Genomic DNA, 8,899 nt, shown 5'->3' with positions numbered 1-8,899 from the left:
CCGTGGTGCCTGAAGGTAGAGGTCCTTCTGGTCACACCCGAGTCACCAGCAAGGACCTCTCTGCCTTTATCTTATGGTTGGATGGCCAGATAAAACACAGGACATGTGTTTATATTTGGCCTTCAGATAAACAACAAATAATGTTTTTGGTGTATGTCTCAAATATTGCATAGGACATACACTAAAAAAATTATCCATTGTTCTTTGGTTAAATCTGTCATGCCTGTGACTGAACCTATGAACAAGGAGTTATTCCATTGAACTCGCAAGTCTGTTGGGATATAATCACAGAAGGGACTTGTTACTTCAGCCGTCTCTCGGAGTTTGGTCAGGCTTTGACTTTTCCCACCCTTGATAAAACTCAAGTCACCTCCACATATTCACACACAGACAATCGAACGTCTTGTTGTCACTTTATTTTTTAAAACTTTTAAAACATAAAATTTCACCTAGAGAAAACAAATCATGGATGCTCAGCCAATGACTACATTGTGACACCAGGGGACTTCCCTGCTGGTGCAAGACCCAGGACACTGCTGTCACCCCACCAGCCCTGTGCCCCCACTCCACCACTCCCCTACCCAGAGGTTACCATGTGTCTACCTGCAGCCACTCTAAGTAACAGTGGGCTCAAGCACTAACTTAGATGCCCCGCCTGTCTACGTTATAATAGGGACGCCAGTTACTTCAAACATTTTTCCCAGCTGGGATGGAGGGATGTTCCTGCCCTTTCTGCTGAGCTCTGCTGCCCTCCCCAGTCAAGCTCAGCTTCCGGCTCCTGGAGGTGAGGCTGGAGAAGGAGAAAGGTGGACAGGGTAGTTCTGAGCTGCTGGGCAGGTGCTTACAGCTACTCTTTGTTGTGGGGCTTCTTCATGGGTCTTTAGGGACCGCCACCGTGGGTATTGCTCAGGGACACACTGACTGGGAACAGGGGTACAGGCCAGTCCTCACTGCAGCTCTCTCCCCCTGCTCACCTGGGTCCAGGGGACCCGCTCTTCTGTCTGGGCTACCAGGCTGCCTGCTGCAACAGCAACTCTCGTTGCTCTGCTCTGGCCCTGCTGGCCTGTCTGGGCTCTGTGCCGACCCACAAGCACATTGTGTGAGTCCTCTGCAGAGAAGCCTTAGTCTCTGACCCCTTTATCCTCCACACCCCGAGCCGGCCAAGGGGGCCTCAGAAACCAGGCTCAAAATCTCTACAGGGTGGCTGGCCTCAGGCACTTGGGCATCTGATTTTGGTCGTTAACACGCCCTGGCTAAAAGCCCAACCAGACATTCCCCCTTTTAGCATCCTGGGCGTGGTGTGTCTAGATATACAACTATGATGAGAACATCACCACAGTATTTCTTTAGCAGCCTAATCCCCGAGAGGAGGGGGAGGGCGGTGAGAGGCCCTGGAGGTGCTTCAATCAAAATGGCTGCAGGGCAACTTTTCATTTGTAAAAAACAAAAAATGCAAGTGCTAGTCAAGTGAAAACCGGGTAAAAATAAAAATTAAAAAAGTGAGATGGACTCTCTAGATTGTAACATGAATATTAGTTGCATTCTTTCCTTCAAAACCACACATACATGCAGATACGTACACACGCACACATATACTTGCACACATATGTACACACATATACACGTGCACACACACAGACATACACATATACACATATACACATGTATACACACACACACAAACTTTGCCTTCATTCTCGTCTCTTTATGGCTACCAGATTTTTAAAATTGTTTGCAAAGCCCATTTGTCAGATTTCGAATTCCAGTGCATCTGGAGTTTGCACACGTCTACTTTGCTCTTTGTTATAGCAAGTCTTGTGTGGTGTTATTCTGCTACGCACAGTATCTAGTCAGTCCCTACTGTTTATACTTATAAATCCCCTTTATTCCAAACCCCTGTCATGCACTTGTTTGAGACTTTGTATATTTGAGTGGAGTTGTGGCCTACGAGAGACCGAGCCACCTTAGAAAGAGGCCATCCCCCTCCACGGGGCAGGCCCTGGGGGTTTATTAAGGTGAATCAAGTGTAATATGGGAGGATATCTGATTAACACAATAACTAACAAAAAACCAGGAAAGGTTGTAGTTAATGCAATAACTGGAAGTCTTTAGGTGCCAAGGGCCACATGAGATGCTACGGAGAAACAAAGATGCACTATGTCTGTTCCTGTTTGTCTTCTGGTCTCCTCAGTTGCACTGTAAGCTACTCCAGGTGAGAGACCTGTTCAGTGCTTCTCTCACGTCCTGCTGTGCCCACCTCTGTGCCAGGTGCTCAATAAATGCCTGTCCAACTGAGGCAGCAGATATTCCCTCTAAGGCCTTGAATGACCTGGCATTTGCTGTACATTAGATGAAATCCCTTTTCTGGGCCACAGTATCCATTTGGCACTGTGTCAGAGGAGGGCTGCTAAAACAGACAATTCCAATAAGAACCAGCGTCTATAACATACACCTCAAATGTCCAGCATATGATTGGACAGTCACTTGTCACACCAAGAACCAAGAAAACCCCAACTGGAATGAGAAAAGACAGTCAACAGTGGCAATGCTGGAATGACACACGTGTTGGGATTCTCTGACGATAATTAAGCAGTCATCATAAAAATGCTTCAGCGAGAAGTTGCAAAATGATCAAGCATATGAAAATGGAGAACCTCAGCAAAGAGACAGGACAACGTGAGTGCAGCAAGGTTTGAGTGGGAAGGGCTGTTCCACGGCAGTGTAGGGTGGTGTGGACAGGACGTGCATGAGACACATAGTTTACCCCCAAAGTCTGCACGGTCCCCTTTTTGGTTGGCCCTTGGGGATGCCCTGGGGAAAGCCCATGGGGGAGGGGGGCAGCCTCATGCTCCCAAGGGCCCAACGAGGGTGAGGGAGACCTTGTTCCTAGGACATTCAGGGTCCCATCTGGTCATTTGAACATGAGTTACATGCCCACAACCTTTCATTTCCTCCTTTATTGGATTATTCATTATATTCTCATAGCCAGCTGGTTAATTTCTTGCCTACAGTCTTTGTAGATTTGATAAATATATAATTACCTAACATGAACTAAGCTGAAATGAGCCTTAGAAAGAATGAGTACACCTCCTTTTCTATCATAACAGGGCCCCCACCTCCTGTGAGTGTTCAGGTATACAAGTGGGCTTCAATTGAAAATAAAACATACAAACGCAGGCATTAGGCCAGCTAATAGAAGAACAGTTTTGGAAGAAAAACCTCAATTTGAAAACACGAAATTAAAAAAAATAATAAGATAGGCTCTCAGGTACTACCCAGATAATTTAAAATGAAGATAAGAAGTCTTGATTTGATTTTGTAAAAATCAAACTTCAATTCCCCAATTACAGTGGAAAAATGTTCTTCCAAATTCAACCTTCTTACTTCCAAGGTAAATGGGCTGAGGGATAAGGTTATACATTTTGTGGGGTTTCATGAAAACAGGCGTTGGAGCACTGCAGCCTGGCATTTGACCCACCCACGTCTGGGTGGGTCTCAGTGTCCTGCTCCCTGTCCTGTCCCTGTGGTTCCAGGAAAGGTAGGGGGCAGCTGCCTTTCCCCGGCATGTCAGTATTTAATATGTGCCGTGGGCAAGGGGACAGGCCTGCTAGGGGTATGTAGGGTTCTCTCCTTTCAACAGGGAAACCACCAGCCTGCTGAGACGTGCACTTTGCAGGTTGTTTGGCTAAAACAGGAGACATTGGACAAGACTGTGGTTGCAAATCCAGGGCCCGGAAGGGGCTCTTGCTCCAAGGAATCATGGGAGGTCTGGGAGCAAAAGAACCTTGAAACATGAGCCATCTGGGACAATTGAACCTTCCTGCTTGGCTGGGCTCGTTAGAATGATCTGGGAGATCGTGGTTACAAGGCCTTCTAGCAAAGCCCTGAGAGTGTTTTTAATTTAAAAAATTCATGTCTCTGAGAACGTCTCCTGTCTCATTCCTGCTACCTCACCCACCTCACCCGTGTGGATAGACAAACAGGGGCCACCTGCCGTTTCCCTGGCTCCCATCTACATTATTCATTCCCTGAGTGTCATCTCAGGGTTATTTGGTTACAGGAAGGAGTCGTGTTTTGCTGTCTGCACTCCACTAACACTTGGGAGCCAAGAGTCAGGCTCTGTACGCACAGGTTCTTTCAATGATTTGCAACTGCATAGGGGCTGAGCAGCCTGTGGTTCTGGAACAAAGCGGAGGAAGCAAACCATGCCTGTGGCTGACAAATGTGGCTTTACGGTTCTTTTAATCCCTCTCTTTGTAGAGCTGGTAGAGGGCATGCCCTTGGGAGAGACTGTTGACCCCTATCTGCTCAAATAAACAGGTTTTCCCGTCAGACTGAAGTGATGGGTCCTCCAATAAGTGCTCCAGCCAGTGGGGCCAAGAAGGTGAGGGCGCAGGTAAGAGAGGGATGATGTGCTCAGCATGGGCCCCGACCAGGCAGGGAGCAAGTGCTAAGTGGTGCTTGAGAGTCAAGTTTATTCAGTCTTCCTTCAACATGTTTTTTTTTTTTTTCTTTTTTAAAGAGAGTTTTGTTAAAAATATAGCTAACAAACAATATTAGTTTCAGGGGTACACAATAATTATTCAACATTTATAAACCTGAAGAAGTGATCACCATGCTAAGTCCAGCAACCATCCGACACCGTACCACGCTATCACAGTATTATTGCCTATGTTTCCTATGCTGTATGTTACATCCTCATGACTTATTTGTTTTATACCCAGAAATTTGCACCTCTTATTCCCCTTCATCTTTCCCCTCCTTTTTAAATTTTTAAATTACAGTTGACATTCAATATTATTTTATATTAATTTCAGGTGTACAGCATAGCGGTTAGACATTTATGTAATTTAAGAAGTGATCCCACTGACTAGTCTGGTACACACCTGGCACTATATGTAATTATTACCATATCATTGACAATATTCTCTATGCTTTACCTCCGAATGACTATTTTGTAACTACCAATTTGTACTTCTTAATCCCTTATCTGTTTTCACCCTGTCACCCCTGCCCCTCCTATCTCTCATCCCCAACAAATCTAGTATCCATCTGACACCATATATGGTTATTACTATATTATTGGCTATGTTCCTTATGCTGTACCCTACATCCCCATAACTACTTTATAACAATCAATTTATACTTTTCAATCCCTTCCCCTTTTTTCACCCACAACCCCAAAACTCTTCCATCTAGCAACTATCAAAATGTTTTCTGTGTCTATGTGTTTGATTCTGTTTTTGTTTGTTTGTTTGTTTGTTTGTTTTGTTCTTTAGATTCCATATATAAGTGAAATCACATTGCATCTGTCTTTCCCTGTCTGACACTCCACTCAGCACAGTACCATCCAGTCCCATCCATTCTGCCGCAGATGGCAAGAACCTATTCCCTTCCATGGCCGACAATGTTACATTGTATATATGTACCACCTCCTCTTTATCCATTCTTCCATGGAATCCACTGTAAACAGTGCTGCAATGAACATATGGATGCACATGTCCCTCGAAGTAGTGTTTTGGGTTTCTTCAGACAAATACCCAGAAGTAGGATTACTGGGTCCTTTCTCTCTTGTTATAGCCTTTGTTTTAAAATCTGTTTATCTGGTATAAGTATTGCTACCCTAGTTTTTTGTTTGTTTGTTTGTTTTCATTTTCATGAAATAACTTTTTCCATCCTTTTACTTTCCTTCTGTGGGTGTCTTTTTTTAAACTAAAGTTTATTGGGGTGACAATTGTTAGTAAAGTTGCATAGATTTCAGGTGTACAATTCTGTAATACATCATCTATATCCCACATTGTGTGTTCATCACCCAGAGTCAGTTCTCCTTCCATCACCATATATTTGACCCGGTTTACCCTCTTCTACCAACCCCCTCCCTCCTTACCCTCTGGTAACCACTAAACTATTGTCTGTGTCTATGAGTTTTTGTTTCTTCATTTGTTTGTCTTGTTCTTTTGTTGTTTTCAATTTTGTGTACCACATATCAGTGAAATCATATAGTTCTCTACTTTTTCTGTCTGACTTATTTCGCTTAGCATAATAATCTCAAGATCCATCCATGTTGTCGCAGATGGTACTATTTCATCTTTTCTTATGGTCGAACAGTATTCCATTGTGTATATATACCACAACTTCTTTATCCATTCATCTATCAAAGGACACGTTGGTTGTTTCCATGTCTTGGCCACCGTAAATAAAGCTGCAATGAACATTGGAGAACATATGTCTTTATGGAAAAATGTTTTCAGATTTTTTGGGTGGATACCTAAGAGAGGATTGCTGAGTCATATGGTAATTCTATTCTTAATCTTTTGAGGAACCTCCACACTGCCCTCCATAGCGGCTGCACCAATCTGCATTCCTACCAACAGTGTATGAGGGTTCCTTTTTCTCCACAGCCTCTCCAACACTTGTTATTATTTGTCTTGTTGATGATTGCCATTCTAACTGGGGTGAGGTGATATCTCATCGTGGTTTTTATTTGCATTTCTCTGATGATTAGTGATGTTGAGCATTTTTTCATATGTCTATTGGCCATTGTAAATTCTGGTTTGGTGCCATTGCTGAATATGGAGATACTCAACAAAAGTCTCAGAGCACACTGAGGCCAGTCACTGCCTGACTCGGGTCTGTTGGACTTGGATAGTTTTCCAAGAAAGAGTGCAATGTGGGCGGGGCTGGCTATTCTTGAAGAAAGTGCCTCAGGTGTTGGGGGAGTTGGGTAGGATGAGGTCCCAGAGAGTTGACAGGATGGAGCTGTGGAGCTCACCAGACCAATCAGATTCAGAGTTGGTCAGATGGGGGCGGGTTCAACACAGGAAAGATGGCGCCTGCCTGCAGGCTGCATGGGAGGAGGATCTCCTTGCAGGGATAGGTGACTGTCCTCCAGCCTTCAACCTGAAACAACACAACTCAGTCTGCCCCGCTTATGTCTCCGACACCCCCCGAGTTACTGTCCCTCTGCTGGAGCCCAAGGTGAGTGCCTCTGAGTGAGTGAATCTGTGCGTGGGCTGTTTAAGAGGAGGTCTGGGTTTCCTACAGCCTTTCATCCCACCCGGATGGTAGGAATTTCCACTATTTTTCACAGCCAGATGTTGTGGGGGCTCCTCTTCCCAGTTCTCTGGGCTGGGGAAGCTGGTTGGGCCTGGGGTTTCTCTCTCCTCTGGGTGGAACCTCTGTGGCTGAGCTATCCCTCCTCGTTCTCAACCACCACACGGAAATTTGGGGTTGGCCAATTCCGTGTCTCCGCCCCTCCTAGGTACTAGTCTCGACTTGGCTTCTTCTTTATATCCTTCGTTTTCAAACTTCCGTTCAGGCAGACTTCAGATGGTTCTCCAGGTTGATTGTTCTACAGTTTAGTTGTCATTTTAATGTGTTCATAGAAGGAAGCAGACACAGTGTTTATCTACTTCGCCATCTTGGATCTCTCCCCCAACGTATTTTTATTGCGTGTCTGCCATGAGCTAGACATGGTTCTAAGCAGGGAACAAAAGGGCAGAAGTCCCTGCCCTTGATGAATTTAATAGAACTGAATAGGTGCTGTGGCCATCCCTGCCCACCACCCTCTCACACCTGCTTTTATCCTAATGATGCAAAACTTTTGGTTATTATAGTCCCTGGGAAAGCCCTTCCCTGGCTCTCTCTGTCAGGTGTCCTGGCCAGTTTCTGCTCCTGTAGTGGCCTGGGACAACCAGAGAGGGTCCCCCCCCCCACTGGCATAGGATCAAGGGCTGCATGCATCCCCTTCTTGGGCAGCCTGAGCTTGTATTTTTAAATCACCCCGATTGTGATTTAATTTATACAAAATTCTTTCTAATTCCCATCTCTCGCTCAAGCCAGAGATTCATGGCTTCAAAGAGGGAAGCCTGTGGCACTGTGAATAGGCAAAAATCCTGCAAGTCTTTCTGTCTTTGCTTCCTCTAAAGCCTAAACCCAGAAAACTCAGAGGTAGTAACAGAAGGAAGAAAGAAGAGGTCGGCCAGTGCCCAGAGTGGTGAGCCTGTGTCCTGCTTCCCAAGCCAGCTTTTGGTGCAACAGGACCATGTGGTGGCCCCACTACCCCCGGATCCCCATCGTTTCACTGGGCAAGGAGGAGACAAAGGCATGCTGGCCACAAAAGTCCACCTGAGCTCAGTGGTAGAGAGAGTGGCAATGGCTGAGGACTGATGGCCAGATGTACCTCCTGTCATACCTGTCCTCCATCTGCTACTGCAACCTAGCACTGTCTAGACTGCAACTTAGGGCCAACCTGGTGTATACATACAGGTGTGCATGTGTGCCCATTTGCCTGTGTGTGCTGACATTCTTGTGGGGCCCACAAGGACAATGGACTGACTGGGGACCCATGGGAAGATGAGTCCCTGCTCCCACAGTTTGGAGGGCAGAGCCAGCCCCTCCTGCCCGTTCCTTCATGCTGGCTCTATGGACAGCTGGGTGTCACCTTGGCCCCCATGCTGGGAAAAGTCTGCCACTAGGCATGAGCAGGATGCAGGAAGACTGATGGGAGGTATTGCCACACTCCAGAGTAGTGAGATTTAATGGTGATTTTTCACCCCTCCAACTTAGCTTTGCTCCTAAGCCTCTGCAACTTTGCCCCACCCAACTCCATCCTCCATGCCTGACACAAACACAACCTCTTCCTTAAACTACTTACCCTCCACTTCTCTCCTTTAGCATCCTATCTGTCCCGAAAGCAGTGATTCCCAGTTCCAGCTGCTTATGGACTTACCTGGGAATCTCAAATGTTTTCCCACCTCCAGAGGCTCTGATTGAAGAGGCTCTGATGGAAGATTCCTAAACCCAGGATTTTTAACAGTTCCCAGAGGGTTCCCATGGGAGGCAATGTTGAGAATCACTGTGTTGGTCTTCAGGGAAGTGTTGAACTCCAAATGGACCA

This window comes from Rhinolophus sinicus, chromosome 16 (genome assembly GCF_057876585.1).
Source record: "Rhinolophus sinicus isolate RSI-liver-muscle chromosome 16, RSI-T2T, whole genome shotgun sequence".
Lineage (NCBI taxonomy): Eukaryota > Metazoa > Chordata > Mammalia > Chiroptera > Rhinolophidae > Rhinolophus > Rhinolophus sinicus.
Note: the sequence above shows the minus strand (reverse complement) of the source record.